At 37.9% G+C, this 15,695-nt stretch overlaps 1 protein-coding gene and 1 long non-coding RNA gene across 2 annotated transcripts in view; one reads left to right on the plus strand and one right to left on the minus strand.

Moving 5' to 3' along the window:
- Positions 1-15,695, minus strand: part of TENM1 (teneurin transmembrane protein 1) — a 786,103-nt gene that overhangs the window by 711,785 nt on the left and 58,623 nt on the right. The window lies entirely within an intron of this gene.
- LOC118888727 lies at positions 92-14,788 on the plus strand. Its single transcript, XR_005018357.1, has 2 exons — positions 92-159; positions 14,145-14,788. It is a non-coding gene; the product is annotated as an uncharacterized LOC118888727 (long non-coding RNA).

The following is a 15,695-nucleotide window of genomic DNA, read 5'->3' on the forward strand; positions in this document are numbered from 1 at the left end:
GTGTGTCACTGGAGAAGCTCCTTAACGTCTCTGAGGTTGGGTTTCTTCCTCTATAAAAAGAGCGATAAAAATAACTACCGCACAATGTTGTTGTGAAGTTGCTGTTAAATAAGTTTACATACATGACAGTGTTTGGCCCAGAGCAGGCACTCAGTGCACGTAAGTATATTTCCTTTCTCAAAATATTACATGACTAATTTGGAATGGGGTGCTTCCAAGTATTCAGTTAAAAAGGCTTATCTCTGTGTTTTAATTTAACTACCCTATATAAGCAACCAATTCTCAACATTGTTTAAAATCAGTTAGTATAAAAAATACACTCTGGCTACTCTTTGTCAATTGTCACAAGGTATGAGAACTTAGTGACATGCGTTTTGGATTGGACTAAAAAACCCAGGGTTTTCTTCAAAATGACTATGAGTATGCATTGAGGTAACAATAAAAATGAATGCTGGGTCATTAGGTTCATCTTCTGGCTTTTCCATTGTTTAAAAAGATAGATTAAATAATTATTACACAAATCACTTGGGTGCTGTGATGAGAGAATGAGATTAGGAAGGAGCTTTATTACCAGCCTATAAATATGTCATAAAAGTACAAAGTCATTTTATTGCCTTTTCTATTTCAAGCAGCTGTCATTTTAGTCATATGTGTTTTCTGCCATCCATGATACATAAGTATGTATTTTCAATATTTCTGACCAGTTAACAAGACAGGTAAGTAAAAGGCAGAATTTCCTAAGTCCAAACTCGAAGTTTTTAAGAGGCGAATGCAATTTTTTAAAGCTAAAGCAATTTTTTAAAGCAATTTAAGGAAAAAAACAAGTCACTTGCTTCATGTTTATGTATCTTTGTCTAACCTAGTGAATTGTAGACATCTTAGAGTGGAAATAACCTCTAAGCCTCTTTTGACAGTTGGTGAATATTTCTGTCTGTGGTCTACGTATTAACCAGTGTCCTGGCATAAAAGTGTTACTTATTTTAAAGAACTAGGTCAAAATAGTCCTTAATTTTTATTTCAAAAGGACACTTCAACCCCCCACCGAGAGTAAATAACAGTGTTAATGATGGCCTGTACAATCAGAAAAACATTTCTGAATCCTTTGATCATTTCACTGAAAAGGATGGTCAAGATATCATTAAAAAAAATAAATGTGAAACTGATTATTCAAAGTGCAATGAATGGCTGTTGACTTGCATTGACTCATATCTAGATAATTCTGAGTGAGAGCGACACATAATCTACCTTAAATAAATGTGTTCCTTTGATCCTGCCAAGAAATCAACAAATGACCTCATCGGGTTTGGCTAATAATAGACTAGTGAAGAAATAACTTTAAACAAGTATCCAATGCAACCCCAGATAATTTTACACCAAACTCAAACAACATGATTTTTTAAAATTACTATTTAGAAGTTATTCTTAAAAGTCTCTTTGGAAGTCCAGTCCTATGATTAACTAACCTTTTAGTGGAGAATTCCTATAAAAATAACCTCTCTCTTGCTACATCTGAGCCAGTGCTCACCTATTTGTCCTATGTTCAAATTTCAAGAAAACAAGGGCACTTACAGAGCCAAAATGGCAGTTTGAGGTTTACCTTTTCCAAGGCTTTAGATGCCAGAGTGCTTTAACATTGCCCAGCTGTTCCAGTTACTTCCACATGTCTTAAATTTCCCCTTCACGGCGACCTTAATGTGCCTGTCTAATGTACAGCTGCACTCTCTTGAGTAGGCAGGTTCCTCCCACAGCACAGTTAGTAACTTAGTGGTATAGAATCAATACATCATAAGAATCGTTTGACTCACTTTGGAGGAAGGCAGGTAAACTTGACATCTGTAGTCACGATTCTTTACTTTCCAACCAACAGGAAACTTTAAAGCCTATCAAAAGATGTCATTCAAATACTATGGCTACAAATAAATAAATCCCATCACGAGCCTATGAGCCTATATGCCAGTCCGAAAGCATTGCTTTTTTTCCCCATCTTAAACTCAAAAATATATTTTTAAAATAGTTCAAACTGGCTGTTTCTAAACTTTTACTTTAATGCACACTAAGCCTTCAGAAATAATTATTCATAGCAAGCCAATTTATGTGTAATGTGAGTCTAGGAGATTATCACACTTATCTTACCATTTATTTGAAAATACTTTTTTCCAGGAAGACTCCTTCTGTGTCACATTTAATTGCCTTTGAAGCTCCTGCCATTTGAATCTGTCTTCTGGAACATGCATTTCATCATTATTTTTTAGCCTTGTTACATCAATCACCACAACTGCTATAGAAGGTTTCTGGGCTGTGAAGTGATAATTTGTTCCAGTGGTATTAATGAGGCAAGCAGTGGTCTTGAGGGAGGTGACAGCCCATTGCTTTACAGACAGCACCAGATTAAGGTGCTGGACAATATACGAGGCTTTCAACATATACTCTAGAGCCTTTGGAGCGTTTTATAACTTTCCTTATCAAACTTAACATAGAAGAGGTACCTCCGACACCTTATCTACAATGAGCTAGGCATATCTAATCACCAAGGGGGGAGAGTTAATAGTGTTGCGCAACTTACCTTGAGATACAGACACATAAGAGAAACTTTGTACTGCTCCCAACTTGAAGGCTCCCTAATGCCTTATAGGCTCTGAATTGGTCTATTTCCATTACCATGGTTGTAATGGCATGTCCCTAGCCACAGAGGAGTCTAATTCCCTGAAGTGCAGCCCATGAAAACTTGTATTTCTGGGAATTAAGTCCCAGAACTAGGAATGCCGGTTTGTTGTTGTTATAATACCATGCCCATGAATACTGCCTCTAGGAAGCAGTACATCTGGAAACAACAGATGGTACATGTGGAAATGGGTTGGATGGAGTATTTTAATATCCACACATCTCTAATTCAGTTCTACAAGTCTGGTTTCAATGTTTTCTCAGATTATAAAGTGTTTCAGAATTGGTAAGACAGGCCTGATCCATATTATTGCTACTATCAAAAGCACCAGATGAAAGCCTAATGTTGTAATGTCATTGTCTATGAACTCTCATTTGACCACACATATATGCACAGGCAACAATCGGGACTTAGCTTTTAATAATGGAACAGGTCAGTCCAGTGCACTTCCCTATCTCTTTACCAACAACCACAGAACACAAATTTATTTTAAGATGAAATTATCCCAGTGTGCTACTCTCCTTAATATAGGAAGGAAACATTTAAGCTCTTTCACACTCTGTCTAAACACTTTATCTCCCTCCACCTTCAAAAGCTACCAGAACTATTATAGTACTGGAGAGATTTCACTTAATATGGTAGGAGAACAGCTTTACTAGAGCAATACTTCCTTCTTGTGCTTCAAGAAGGCTGAATTAAATTGTCTTTGAGATATGTTGGCATTTTTAAGAAACATACCATCTGAATGGTAGAAAAATAACTTTTCGGAGCTTAGAATTTCATATTCTGTAGTTTGTTAGTGCAACTTAGCTAGAATTAGGATAGTATTGTACTATCTATCAAAAGAAAATGAACTCTCTTCATAGACTGGAAGAATTAATATTGTTAAAATGATCATACTACCCAAGGCAATCTACAGGTTCAATGCAATCCCTATCAAAATACCAATGGCATTTTTTCACAGAAATAGAACTAATGATTCTAAAATTTGTATGAAAACACAAAAGACCCTGAATTGCCAAAGCAATCCTGAGAAAGAAGAGCAGAGCTGGAGATATCATGCTTCCTGACTTCAGACTAGTTTACAAAGCTACAGTAACTAAAATAGTATAGTACTGGCACAAAAACAAACACATAGATCAGTGGAACAGAATAGACAGCCCAGAAATAAACCCACTCACTTATGGTGAATTAATCTACAACAAAGGAGGCAAGAATATACAACGGGGCAAAGGCACTCTCTTCAATAACTGGTGCTAGGAAAACTGGACAGCTACATGTAAGAGAATGAAATTAGAACATTTTCTCACACCACACACAAAAATAAAGTCAAAATGGATTATGGACCTAAACGTAAGATCGGAAACCATAAAACTTCTAGAAGAGAACATAGGCAGAACACTCTTTGACATGAATTGTAGCAATATATTTTTGGATCTGTCTCCTAAGGGAAAAGAAATAAAAGCAAAAATAAATGAGACCTAATTAAACTTGAAAGCTTTTGCACTGCAAAGGAAACCATCAACAAAACAAACAGACAACCTATTGAATGGGAGAAAATATTTGCAAATAATGTGACTGATTGGGGTTAAAATCCACAATTTATTAACAGCCCATACAACTCAATATCAAAAAAACAAACAATGCAATTAAAAAATGGGCAGAAGATCTAATAGACATTTTTCCATAGAAGACATACAGATGACCAACAGGCACATGAAAAAATGCTCAGCATCACTAATCATCAGGGAAACGCAAATCAAAACCACAATTAGATATCACCTCACACCTGTCAGAATGGCTATCATCAAAAAGACCACAAATAACAAATGCTGGCAAAGATGTGGATAAGAGGGAACCCTTGTGCACTGTTGGTGGGGATGTAAATTGGTGCAGCCGCTATGGAAAACGTATGGAAGTTCCTCAAAAAACTAAAAATAGAACTACCATACGATCCAAAAATTCCACTCTTTTGTATATAGCTGGGAAAAACGAAAACACTAATTCAAAAAGATACATGCACCCAAATGTTCACAGCAGTATTATTTACAATAGCCAATATATGGAAGCAACCCATGTGTCCATCAACAGATGAATGGATAAAGGAGATGTATCAATAGTATATATATACAATGGAATACTACTCATTCATAAAAAAGAATGAAATTTTGCCATTTGCAACAACATGGATGGACCTGGAGGGTATTATGCTAAGTGAAATAATTAGGACAGAGAAAGACAAATATGGTATATTTTCACTTATATGTGAAATCTAAAAAATAAAACAAATGAATGAATGTAGCAAAACAGAAACAGGCTCACAAATATAGAGAAAAAATTAGTTGTTACCAGTGGGGAGAGGGAAGGGGAGAGGGAACTGGAGAGGGAAAAGATAGGTGTAGGGGATTAACAGGTACAAACTACTATGTATAAAGTAAGTAAGCTACAAGGATATATTGTACGGCACAGGGAATATAGCCAATATTTTATATAATAACTTTAAATGAGTATAATCCATAAAAATTTGAATCGCTATGTTGTACACCTGAAACTAATATAATACTGTAAATCACCTATACTTCAATAAAAAAAAAATTTTTTTAACTCTCAACTACAATATAGGAATGGAAAAAGTAGATGTTTGTTGAATATTGCAAATCAACCAATGCACCATTTAATGTGGTACAGTGGAAAGGAAGCCCAATCCAAGTGGCTGTAAGTCACCCCAGATACAAAAAACAAGTGGCAGCCTATTGTCATTTATATTCAGTACTGTATTCACTTAGATAAAAGGGATGGGGGAGTCTCTTATCGCCCCCCCTGTCTTGGATCACTTCAGGAACCTCTTAGCTCAGTGGGAAGCAGTATCCTAGTTCTCGACCTTTCAACTTCTGGTCAACACAGACAAATGGATTCAGATTCTGAGATGAGTTTGCATGGTATCTCTGGACAGTACAACCTCCTTTGTTGAAGAGGTAGTTATGGGGGGACAGACAAAAGACTTCATATACTTTGATATCACCATCATACCCTAAACACATTCAAAGTAACTCTATTAATTTATGACAATGAGGAAAAGAGCCTAATGGTGAATAAGCTTCTATTAACAAGTACACATAAGATTGAATATAATGAACAGCATCCAACACTTCCACCAAAAGCTTGTTATTCTTGTTTGTTCTCCCTCTCTCCTTCCTTTATTTCCTTTCTTCTTTCCTGTTTTGTTTCCTTCCTTCTTTCCTTCAGCAACAAAACAAATTAAAACGAAACAAACTGATCTATTATCCAAACATAGCAACTTGCTAAAACATCTTTGAGGGATGGTTGAAACATTTCAAACATTCCCTATAGTAATGAAATAATACTTTCATCCCTAGTTCAGAAAGAACAGCATAGTGTTTAAAAGCAAACCTCTGAAGTTAGACTGAGTTCAACCCCAAATTACTAGTTGTGTTACTTTCAGCAAATTACTCATCCTTTCTTCATTGGTAAAATAAGCACAATGATGGTACCTACCTCAGTGGGTTACTGTGAAGATAAGTGAGTATGCTAGAGATTGCTAAAGCTCACCAAGATCTGTATTTCTTTGTTGTCCTCTTCCTCAACACACAGAGACTGCATCTCTCAGCTGTTAGGTATAACCATGTGATTAAGCTCTTGCTAATGAAAAGTGGTAAAGTATCATTTTCAGGCATAGACCATAAAAACCTCCCTTTTGCAATCCCCACTCTTTTTTAATCATCCACTGGCTAGACTCCTAGGACTTAGAGGAAACCAGAGCCATGAGATGGGAAGAGTCTGTGTTTTAAATAATCACATGGAAAAGAGCTCCTCTCACTGACCCTCATGCGATTGTGATGTGAATGCCAAATAAATATTTATTGTGGGAAGTTACCAAAATATTTGACTACTACAATGAGATAATTCATTTAAAGTGCCTATTACAGTACCTAATCCAATAGGATTGATGTCATTATAAAAAGAGACACCAGAAAATACTACACAACTGCTCAAAACAGAAATAAAAACTGAAATTAAATAGTAAAATGCTAGTAAATTGTAGTGTTATCACTCCATTTTGGTTAACTTACTACTGGAATTTCTTCAAAATGGCATTATGTAAAGGAACAGTAACCTTGTTTTATTATTATTAAATCCTAGACTGCTGTGCTTAACAAAAAGGATTTCTTTCCTCATAGGCTCTGTTTCAATATTTCATGGCCTCACATTTTCATGTATTCTCCTTTCTCTAAAATGACAGCTTTATTGATGCATTGGTCTAAACATGCATTTATAGAAATCCCTTACATTTATATTAAGGAGCTCCTGCCACCTAGTGAATAAAGAGAACACTACTTTGATTACGGTATCAACTGCCCCACAGGTCAAAAGTCCAAGTCTCAGAATGTGGGAAATTTCTACTCAGAACTTAAAAGTCCCACTTGACCAAAAATGGTTAACTCTCCATCAGCTATTGTCCAATAATTTTGTATGTTGAACTTCAATACTCATGAAAGTAACTCAAGCTTGGGACCAGGAATTTCTCAGGTGGAAGGCATCTGGCTGGATACCCTTGGAAAATGGTATAGAGACTAAGAATGAATTAGTAGAAATGGTGATCAATTACTAGAGGAACAAGTGAAAAGGATCCTATTTATTCTCACTTTTATATTAAAATGAAGGTCAAACCAGCAATCGCAGGAAAGATGAATTCATCAGGCTAATTTAGCTCCATCTGCACACAGTTGGTTACTTTGTTGAGTGCTGTAAGAAGAAACATGGAGGTTCAGGCAAATGATTTGAAATTGAGTTAAAGTGGCCCAACCTAACAGTTTCACATAGCTTTTGCACAATTTGAATAATTTTTGGCCCACAAAAAATCCATGGCTTTGAAAGTTCAGTAGATTTAATTGATCAATTTAATACTTAATGATCATTCCTTATATCTCACAGGTAATGGAACTGATTTAATTCAGTCATTAAGACAGATAAATATGTTGGGTTGACCATTATTTTCCATTGCATGTGCATGGCCTTACAACTAGTTTTGAACCCCCTTTGAGTTACAGGCCAGAATATTAGATGAATTTTACATAGTGGGTTTCTCAAACAGAGTTTAATGAAGGCCAATCGATCAATCTCATTGATTGATCACATGTTGTTGGTTTTTTTCTCTACAATCTAATGACCTTAGGGGTTTAGAAAGGAAGGGTTGTTTTAGTGTAGGACACGCTGAGTGTGGCACCTGAGACAATTGCTAGCCAGTGGCTTTCTAGTGACCATGCCTCTTAGTATAAAGTTCCCTTTATCTTTGTTTTTAAATGCATTTGATCTTCATATAAGTGACTTATACACATATGTCATTAAATAGCCACAAAATGCCCTTGATTATAGGTGCTATTAAAATGTCTATTTCAGAGATGGTGAAAACAAAGTACAGAGAAAGTTTAATGATCTGTCCCAAGGTCATACTGCTAGAAATTAGGGGAAGCTAGAATTCAAACTCAGCTTCCTCTGCCTCCAGGGCCCTAATTCTTAACCACAATGTTTAACCGACTTACTTAACCTCTCCGAGCTTCAGTTTACTCAACTGTAAACTGAGCATCCAGTTTACTCAAACAAGGATGATAATATATACCAACTCATAATGTTATTATGAAGATCAAATGCACAGATGGTGGGTAGTTTTCTCTCCCATTTCTCCCTCTCCATTTCTTAGGAACCCAGGAGAAGCTTCAATTCTTCAGGTATCACTGAGAACTTATTTTTGTCACACTCAAGTGGAGCCCTAACTTTCTTGGACTTATTGCCCCAGAATTCTTTAGGGCAGTCTCCCCTATCATCTTTCCTGCCCTCAGGGTTCCAAGTGATACTCTCTGGTTCGCTGTTTCAACATCAAGAGAATCCTTAATGCATGTACAATGGCATAATGCCATCAAAAGTAATTAGCAGCTTGTTAAGCATCCCCTTAAAGACCTTGCCTCCTTCCCCTCTCACTCACCCAAGGGCTTATGTTTGCCTTTATTCCAGAAAGGGCACTAGTATCTGTTTATCAAATCACAGTTGACACTATGAAGAAATAATACACATCACTGTCTAAGTTGAAACCAGTATAGTAGCCAGTGTGCATCAAACTAAATGATGACTAGAAGTACAAGTTGAATATTTTAAAATAAATAAAAATTGAAAAAAAAATTTTAAACAGGGACTAATTTGGTACTTACCACTGTACTTAACAGATTCACTGATCACCTGGAATTTACCACAATCTAAGAACCCTTTCTGGGAAATCTACTCTCCTTAGGGACTAAGAGATGGGAAAAAAAGTTCTATTCAGATACCAATTGGTTTCCTCTGTTCTAAATGTTAAAAGCTGCTTTGATGGGAGTCAGCCTATATTCTGTATTTCATTGCCAAGAAAGAAGGAATTGTAAGAAAAGGTCCGATTCACTGTAGCCCTCAGACACTAGATATCATTTGACCTTCAAATGAATGTTTATTCATATTAATATGGTGTCAAAGGTAAAATTGCAAGAGCCCACTCCAGGATCCCAGTCTGTGTTGCAATGCCCAGGATCACTAGCAGCCTGCCTCACCTGAGGAAGTAGCCCAAACCAGTATTCCTAAACCAAATATATCAGAAAAGTTGTTTAAAATCAGGGCAAGGGGAGGAATATAGATTCCCACCATGGCTGTGTTATTAAGTAGACATGCCTATCTGTTTTGAATCTGGGTCAAAACTCTATCACCTGTTTCTTCTTATCTGACATGAATGTACTTGGACTCCATTCCTGCCTGTACCCTCCAGCTGTGCTTGATCCTCTGGATGTAGTTCTTTCTCCCATCTACACAAACTAACCAGGCTTCCATTTGTGTCCCTATCATGGCTGGACTTCCTATACCACCTCCCAGCTCCCCTGAAATTCCCAATTGTGACACAGGTCCTCTGGTTTGAACTGACAGCCTGACCCCAAGTTTGCTCACCAAGATCACGCATCACCTCGTCCTTCTGCACAGCGTTCCACCAAACCTGGCACTTACTCTTAAACTTGAACACTCAGAGGGCAGAAAATGTGTCTCTGTAATTCTCTTGGTGTAGCACACACGCAGTTAAGTGCTTTTTGATTATGATAACTGAATGTGCTCAGAAGTTCTCATAATGGAAACAAATTAAGTCCCTTCACAATGAAATTTATGAAGGCTTAGCAGATTAATACTACCTCAGAGTGGTGGAAGAAAATGCCTTTTCACCACCAGTAGAAATGAATCACCCTCAACTAACAGGGCAATGTCTTTAAGAACAGGTAGAAAAGGAAAGTTGATGGGGGAGGAGAAGCAGAAAAGGCCCTGAATAGCAAAAGGCACACAGAGACCTGCAGAAACCAAACAAGAATCTTACTAACACCCACTGCCTTCAACATCCTTTATCTAGATTCACTTCAGTTAGTGCAATTTCTTTAGAAAAATCAGGAGAAACAATGGTGTTGGGTGGGTATTCTATGAACATGATTGCAAAGTGTTTTTTATCACTGAAAGTTGCTGGGTTTCCTCCTTATTAATACAACTTTTTCAAAAGCCTAAATTATATAACATTCAGAGTAAAAAGAAGATCTTTCTACACGTGTGATCTGTGTTTTAGCTCCCTGGGGATCTGACTGTCTCTAACACAGGCCTATAGAGCAAATTCTGCATTGTTGGCTCTCAAATGTTTTGCAGCAATGATTGAAAGAAATTGGATAGGAAGTTTAAAAATTAAAGTTCTCATTACAATGGTAATTGGTTATATGCAGGATTTTGGATTAACTGGATGACTACTAAATGATGTCTATCAAACCCTGGGGCTAATTATCTTTTTCCCCCCTCTGAATACGCATCACTTTTATCAACACCAAAATTTAGGCAAAGCATGTGTTTCTGTAAACTGAGCATTGCATTAATAAGAGTTCTACAAGTGAAGCTATACACCAGAAATCCAAGGAAACTCTAGAATGAAGTTATTAACATTGCAATAGATGTTAATCACCTTCTACCTTCTACTTTTCAAGGAGATTCGAAAGATCACTGATAGGCTTTTACTGGAAAGAAGGATGTGGAGTAGCACGTGTCCCTGATCTTCGGGAGAGTTCAACTCTATGGAGTTCCTATATTTTTTCCCATAAAAGTGATGCATAAAATGTATAAACGCAATTTAATTGTTACGTCTCCATTAATCTTAGCCTATATATCAGATTAAAAATCTGAAAAAAAAATTCTTTGTTAGACCATGTGTCCCAATCTTTGTTTTGGAATATATAAGAATCACAGGGCCAGGTAAATAGGCATGAATTCTGCTCTTACAACATTTTAAAGGTTTATAGTGCTAGAACACATACGAATTGATTTGATTGGGGTTAGTTTATATTTTTGTGGTTATTCTTTGGACCTTAAGGATGGGAAGACAGGCTCCTAAAAAATCTAAGTTTGAGAAACAAGATTCTTTTGCAATGACAGCCTCCATTAAACTGGTGAACCTAAACTCTGGGTGATAAGAAACATTTTCTGGCCCTGTTGGAACAAGAAAGCCTTCTGAGGGAGGCAACCAAGTTAAATATTGAGCAGGGGAAGAGAGACTGCCAAGGTCCTGTAAGTTCAAAAACCATTCCTAGTATCATTGTTATTAATATTTCTTGAATACTTACTATGTGCTCTTTATTATTTTGATATATGCTTTCACTTGCATCATCTCATTTAATCCTTAAGCTAGCTCTGTGAGGTTGGTTCTATTATTTGATCTACTTCACAGAAGAGGAAGCTGAAGTTCAAAGAGGTTAATTAACTTGCTACAGGTCACATAGGTGACAGGAGGAAAAGGCAGGCTTCAAACCTAGGACTATCCAATTCTAAAACCCAGTCTTACCAATATGTCAAAAATGACTAGGAAACAAATCCGTTGAGCGTAGAAATATATCCAAATCAGCAGTTGTGTTTGTTTCAGAGCCTTATTTTAAATACGCCAGGGTTCTCAAAGTATTAGGAAAGTATAATGCAGAAAAGAAATGTGGGCCTTGGAGTCAGAGAGACCTGAGTTCATAATTCAGTGCTTGGAAAAACCAGCTATGTGACTGAGGGCTAGTTATCTGACTTGGCCAAGACATACTTCCCTCATTTATAAGGGAAGTAATAATGATACCTGCTTTGCCGGATCATCGAGAGAATTAAATGAGATAATATATGTAAAGTGCCTAGCAGTTCCTGGCACCTAGTATACACCCAATAAGTAGTCTAAGTGGTATTGATTACTATTGTGTACGGGGCCATAGTGGCCTGCAAAGACCTCTCAAGTGGTGTCTGGCCTGGTTCAATATGCAGGTCACACAAAATTGTGGGTTTTAAGAGTGTCATTTTGACCACTTTAAAAAGCAATAAAAACATTTTACAATGAGGCCCAGTAAATAATAGCTCTTTACTCAAGCAACAGCACAACACCTTTTTTTTTTTTTTTAATGTGCGGTACTAAGAGTGGAAGGAGGAAAATAAATGGTGTCTTTTGCCTCCAAGTGGTCTCTGGCATAAAGTCTGAAAATGCTTGAGAGGGAGACAGACACACTGCATGAGCCAAAGGCACATCTTATTTCATTCCTTAAGTTTTAAAGCATTTTTAAGGCTTGAAGAACCCTGATCATCATCAAATGTAAAGCAAAAGGCCTTTTCCTTCTAAGATCATGTCAACCAGTCCCCTGGCTCCAGGCACACTTGCCTGAGACTCATGCTGAACAGATGGCCACCGATTCCCCAGCTTTCTTCAGTAATTTGTGCAAGTGTTTGGCAACCTTGTCTGTCAGGGAGTGCTTCCTCATTATATTGGACTCTAGAAGAGTTACTCCTCACCTTCCATAGATTATTTGATGCCACATGTATTTTTAAAAAGAGATTTTCTAAGGGAAGGTTATTAAGGTGTATTTAATTAAAGCTTCTACCTTTCACTGTCACAAAAACATATAACTCATGATTAATAACTCAAAGAGATTTCTTCATCCTGAAGGCCTGTCCTTGCCAATTTTAAATCACACATAGTATCCTATTTTTATCTGTCTCTGTGTTAAAGTCCAGAAACTTAATCAGTTTTTTCATCGCCCCTTCCCCCCCGTAGGTCTTCTCATAACCTCATGCATTGAGAAGGAAAGAACAATGTTCCAAAACTCAGCTTAATAAACACCTTCAGGACATATGCATTAAGAATCAATAATTAAATGCCAGTGTGGCAACAGATTTCTTATATGTTTTCTAAAGTGAAACAGTGGCTATGTGGCTCCTTTGTAATCATGGGTGATAGTGTTCCATTGCTTTCTTCATTCATCCATCCATCAAATACTTACTGAGCACCTTTTACGTGCGAGGCACTGTGTAAAGCACTGGGGATCCCAATGGTGACTGACATAGATATGGTCCTTGCCCTCTCAGAGCTTACAGTCTGATGGGAAAGCATTCAATAAAGCATAAAATGATTAAATAACTGTAGATTGTGGTAAAGAAAATGGAGAAAATTAAACGGAGTGTAAAGTGAGATAATAGGAGGGATGAGGAGGTCTGTTGCAGACAGGATAGTTGGGGAGGGCCTCCCTGAAGTGACAAGTCATCACCCATGAAGTCTAGGGGACTCATCACATATGAAGGCCCTGAGGTAGAAAAGCTTGAGCAACCGCAGAGTGGCTAGCCCTCTCTAAGCTAGCACTAAACCTGCTGACGCTGTGGGGAAGGCAAGAGGTAGTATCTAGAAGCAAAGCATCTCCAGGAAAAACTCTCAAACCTGAAAGTGATATGCTGCCAAATTTGAGGAATTGTTGATTATGACCATCTTCTTTACTTCCTCAGTTAAATGTTCATAATGAAAGATGCCCGAAGAGCACCAAGGAAGCCTTTTTAGGCTTTTTAGAAAATTAAAGAGTTGCAAACTCACAACATGATACATCAAGACTAGACTCGTACCCTAGAATTATCTTAACCACTTCCTTATATATCACAACTCTTATCATCTAGTCAAATCATAAGGGCCAAAGTTTGATATAACCTTATTAGCCTATAATGCAAGCATTACTCCAGCCTCACACTGCAATTCTCCATTCTCAACATAGACACACACACATACACACACATGAGTATAAAAGGGCTGCACTGTAGTTTGAGGATGTTCTTTGAAGTCCTGGGCCTTAAACGGCAGCAGCATTATGGATACTTCTCTTTCAAGTATGGATGAACCTACTAGAAACAAAGCATCCAGTACACCTTATTCACAGAAATACGTTTCCTACTATTTGCACAAGTAAGAAAACCCCAGGCAAGGTGGACTACATTCATGTTTCTTACACATGTCTAAAGCAACTGTTCAACATGGTAAAGGCTTTTTATGTTGTTCATTCTAATTCAAAAAGTAGTCTTATAAGGATTGACTCCATACAAAAACAAATACCCAAGAACGTTGTTTTCCATTTACTTTCCTACACAGGTTTCTGAGCCCTCTGCCACTCTCTGGGATGCCCAGGTCCAACTGAACTAAACATGTCTCCTACGACGAGTCCTGCGTGGAACCATGTAACCTCCTTTGTAGGAGAAAGTCCTGCTAGCTACACAGTCCCTCCTTCCCTCCTATCCTAGAGTAATTCGGGTGCAGGGGAGAAGGGTACACGTGGAAGCAAAGTCCAGTATAAAGGAAAGTATACGTGACATGTCTTGGGGTTCAGGCCCTATCTAGAGCCTCTACCGAAGGGACTATATCTGAACCTGTGAGCTGCCACACCAATATAGCTGACTGGACCAGGGATGAATACCTAATGCAAGAAGGAGGGACTCTTCCGGAGCTGGGCCGAGCAGATCATAAGCCTTCAGGAATGTAAACCTAGAGATGTGGAGGAAAAGTCCAGGTACTGGATCTGAAAGCTCATGCCAAGTTAGGGCCTGGACATCCATAGTGACCAATGTTTCAGAGCACTAAGAACAGGAATCCGATTAAGGGGAGTAGAGGTGTGAGGGGAGAAAGAGCAGATGTTCAGTGAGAATCCAAGAGCAAGAAGCGGGCGTAAGAAAGACCACGCACTCGCAGAGAGGTGGAAAGAGATGCCTAAGTTTCTAATATAGTATTCGTGGGGTTTTTTTGTTGTTTGTTTGTTTTTTGGTCGTGCCACGCGGCATGCGGGATCTTAGTTCCCCGGCCAGAGATCGAACCCATGTCCCCTGCAGTGGAAGCGGGAAGTCCTAACCACTGGACTGCCAGGGAGGTCCCTAGTATTCATGTCTTGCCTTTGCATTCTGTGAGATAGCTCTATGTTTTTCTCAATAACCTCCCCACTTTACTATCTTAAGTGAATTTCCATTGTTTGTAATCAAAAAGAACCTTGACTAGAGGAGAGGAGGACCTAGCCCCCTTAAGACTGTGCAACTCTCTCCCTACTGAGAGAGAAGGGAAAGGAGTAAGGAGAAAGAATATACTAAATATGTTGCAAATGAAAGGAAGAGGTACTAACATAATAGTGCACAGGCAGTAAATGAACAAGACTGCATTTGTGGTCAAAGGCATCCCTATGCAGATTTTCCAGAACTCTCTTGTATTTCAGAATCCAGATTCTTCACTTCCTAGCTGTGCGACCTTAGACAAGTTTCTTTATCTCTACAAGCCAAATTTTCATTATTTGTTAGATAAGAATAATGGCTATCTCCCAGGGTTGTTGTGAGAATTAAATTAGAGAATATAATACACACGGCAGGGCACCTGGCAGGCCGTAGATGCTCAACAAAAATTAGTTCCCCTCCTGCCAGCGGGGTGGATATGGGGGTAGGTGTGGAATCCAGTTTTCAAATTACATGAAACTTCATCACATTTCATATATTTACTTAGTCTTTTGTTAAGGTGGTAAAGATGGACAGGTTTTTAATTCTTCCTGCATCCAGTTTGCATAGCAGGACTATTATTTTTATGTGAACTGATATGACCTTCCTAAACAGCTGACACTCCAATTTTAAAATGTAAAAAAAAACTTTTAAACATTCCAAAGTCAATGAC

Source organism: Balaenoptera musculus, chromosome X, assembly GCF_009873245.2.
Source record: "Balaenoptera musculus isolate JJ_BM4_2016_0621 chromosome X, mBalMus1.pri.v3, whole genome shotgun sequence".
NCBI lineage: Eukaryota > Metazoa > Chordata > Mammalia > Artiodactyla > Balaenopteridae > Balaenoptera > Balaenoptera musculus.